General features: G+C 36.0%; 1 non-coding gene across 1 annotated transcript; it reads right to left on the bottom strand.

Moving 5' to 3' along the window:
• Positions 1–1,228: 1,228 nt before the first annotated feature.
• LOC122670165 lies at positions 1,229–1,341 on the bottom strand. The gene has a single exon (XR_006334142.1). It is a non-coding gene; the product is annotated as a small nucleolar RNA snoR100 (small nucleolar RNA).
• Between the last annotated feature and the right edge of the window lie 2,378 nt (positions 1,342–3,719).

Here is a 3,719-nt window from a genome sequence, read left to right as displayed (position 1 = left end):
TCTCTCCCGTTTTTTACTCCATTTGTTTTTTTTTTTTCTTCAATTCTCTATTTAATTAAATTTTCATTCAACATTTCATCCTCATTTTCTTCTTGTAATCATTCAACATTTCATCCTTTATCGATAGCGTCGGATAGGGTAAATTGTTAGAAAACTCATTTTTAGGAGGTTGAATAAAAAATTAAGGGAAATTTACATATACTACCCCTAAGGTTTGACGAAAGGATATTTTCACCCCCGGTTTGGAAAATTCTGCGACCCTTTAGGTTTTCAACAAGAATAAATAAGCTCATTCCGTCAATTCATGACTAACATTGTTAAAAATTAAACATGAATTGATGAAATTACCTTTCTAAGAAGAATCCAAATAAAAAAAGGTGAATGGACAAAATTACCCTTACAAAAGAAAAAAACACCTGCAACTCATCTTCCCAATCGAATTGGGGAAGATGAGTTGCAAATTTCAAAACCATAAAGGTTTTTTTTTGCTCCTCGATTGCTCCGCTGCTTGAATCTCCAATTCGAGCTCCCCTCCCTCCAACGCCAATTGAGGCATAACAGTTCAGATCCATTTCCTATTGGCTGATTTATTATGCCAAATATCTTGGTTTCCATCCAAGTTCAGAAGGAATCCGATTAATTGTGGCCAATTCTACAGATCCATTCCAACTGATTCAACACAAAATTAGATCAAACTGACAAGATCCAATTCAGATCACACTTGCAACAAGTTAGCCTTTCTCCCAATTAAATGGAGTCGATTAAATGGGATCTCGACCATGTGGATGGTTGGTCTGGAGCTCTCTATTCGAAGTCATCAAAGATTCGAACTATTGATGTCTTTTATCACCAATCCACAGAATTTGCATCTTAAAGCCTCCATTGAAAACTTAAGACATAGAATTGGATCAATAAATCAACAGATTCAAAATCAACATATGAAATCTAATGATTCATATTAGACTTTCAACAAACAGATTCACACACAAAAACCCTAAAAACTCTATTTTTCTGGATAGAAGATTTGATTCTAAGGGCCTTGACTGAAGTCAGTCAGTTTTATAGACCCAAATCAATGATCAAAAACCCTAAAATCAATTCTCATATCCAAACTCCATTGTTTCTTGGATGTAAAGAGTGGCGATAGCCAATTTTAGTTAATGAAGAAAACGAAATCATGAGCAAGTCTCTGTGAAGAAGAGAAAAGGGGAAAATAAAAAAACGCTAAGAATGTAGGTCGGCTCCAGGCCCACAAATCATAACCACAAAGGATACAATGCGAGCAGACATGAGGACCTTGTTTGTTCAATCTCTGTGCACACTACCATGCTTAAAACACTCTTTTCGCAGCTCCAATAGAGTAGCTTCCTCGGCTATTCTAAAAACTTCCGCACGATTCTCAGATTTCCAGTGGCGTTGGAGGGAGGGAGCTCGAATTGGGGATTCAAACAGCGGAGCAATCGAGGACCAAAAAAAAAAAAAACCCTTATGGTTTTGAAACCTGCGACATATCTTAGTTGCAGGTTTTTTTTTTCCCCTTTGTAAGGGTAATTTTGTTCATTCATTTTTTTTTTTTTTTAAATTCTTCTTAGAAGGGCAATTTCGTCAATTCATGTCTAATTTTTAACAGTATGAATTGACGGAATGGGTTTATTTGTTATCGTTTGCAAACTTCAAGGGGGTATGTAGAATTTCCAAACCTAAGGGGTGAAAATATCATTTTGTCAAACCTCAGGATAGTATGTGTAAATTTCTTAAAAATTAATTAAATAGAAAAATTAATAAAATAAACTGAATAGAATAAACAACGGGAGAGAGAAGAATCGGATGGTTGCTTTCATTTTTTACTATTTTAATGACAAAATTAGTAAGAAGTAGATGATAAATGGTAGGTTAAATAGATTAAACAGGTTATTAGGTGAAAAAGAAGGGTAATTTAGGTATTTAAAAATATGAGGGTAGAAAGAGATGTAAAATTTAAAAGCAGGGTAATATCAGAAAAGAAGTTTAAATTAGCATAATTTTAATAAATATAGGTTAAGTGTAGGATAGTGATAATAATTGTCCCCTTACTAGTATGGTCCTCACTCAATTTTCCAAACAGATAATAGTTTTTGCATTGGTTTGGTCGAAGAATAGACCCCAAATGGTACTCTTAGTCAACTCTAATGCACATATACATTTCAGCAAAATAGGAACACTTAGACACTACTCTTGCCCTTCTTTTCTCTGCCAAAATTCTTCTATTTTCCTGAGGTAAAGCTATCCTAACCTGTGTCTTCACTAGCAACCGTACTCCATCTCTAAAAAATCACCCATACATCTCCCTACACGGCCAAGCAACGATTGTTGTCTAGTTATGTAGCACCTACACTCGTGTGGGGGGCCAATAAGAGTGTGTGCAAGAGCATATATAACAAAAGGGCAAGAGATTATTGTCTAGTTGTGTAGCACCTACACTAGTACTGGGGGTCAATAAGAACGCATGCAAGAGCATTTGATTGAATGGGATTTTTTATTTCACTAGGGGTCAAATGGTAATTTCACATGGTCTTGCATTTGGACGCAAAGAACTTCATTAAGAAATCGCAATTAAACAAACACACACACACACACAAGAAAAAGAGGAAAAAATGACTTTATCCCAGAGCGTGGTTCCTATACCTAGACACAAGATGGATAAAATGACTATCCCACCTCCATGAAAGATGAAAATTTGGTCCTTATTGATGCTTCTGTGCGTCCTCCCATTGATCCATCACTAGTATAGGAACCATGCACCCGACATAAAACTCTTCCCCCCAACAAAAACAAAAAATTTAACAATGAGATATTGATGGGCTTTTTCTTCTATTTTAAATAGACTGAGCTGTTTTTTTTTTTTTTTTTTCATGTAGAATATAAACAGCTTTTTTAAGGGAAGCCCACCTTCTCGTGTTCCATTCTTTTTATTATCTTCCTGGGAGAAGGATTTACATGCCACCAGCTTGGAGGGAATCCCCAAGCAAATCAATACGGGTGTGCAATGGTGGTTCTTTCATTAGGAACAAAGAGAATACAGGCGAGAGAGTTTGAAAAAAATATATATGTTTTAAAGATAGAGATGAAAGGGTGCAACCAAGCTGTGTGTGGAATATTTTCCCATCTTTTAAATGCATATGATATTTATGATGTGACTTGATAACTTCCACTTCGCCCACTAAAGACTCCCAAGATTCTAACCCAAGAGATGACTTTTGAGTTTTGACTGATCAACATGTTAACTACTATAAATTACTATTATCAAATGGGCCAACCATTAGACACTTGAATTTTTCTGTATGACCTCTCATTTTTTACAGGTTAAGAAGTCCTAGTTGAACAAGACTTTCCTTCTTCCCAAAACCTAAAAAAAAAAAAACTTTCCTTCTCTTTTTGCCGGAAGCTTTCTTCGTGTAGCGAGAAGACCCAAAACCCTAGTACAAAGGTGTTGAAGTGTTGGTTGCAGATTTTTTTTGGGGGAGGGAAAATGACTTTCCTTTTCCTTTGGCCGAAGGCTTTCTTAGCGTAGCGAGAAGATCCAAAGCCCTGATACAGAGATGCTGGTTGCAAATTTTATTTTATTTGGCGGGGGGGGGGGGGATGGTGGGGGATATCTAATAGACAATATCCTCCATTTGGTCGATTCTCATCGACATCGGCAGAGATCATGTAATATGTAAAATTTCTTTGTAATAGGT

Source organism: Telopea speciosissima, chromosome 7 (assembly GCF_018873765.1).
Source record: "Telopea speciosissima isolate NSW1024214 ecotype Mountain lineage chromosome 7, Tspe_v1, whole genome shotgun sequence".
Taxonomy (NCBI): Eukaryota; Viridiplantae; Streptophyta; class Magnoliopsida; order Proteales; family Proteaceae; genus Telopea; species Telopea speciosissima.
The sequence above is the reverse complement of the archived record's forward strand: the minus strand, read 5'-3'. Positions and strand labels throughout refer to the sequence as shown.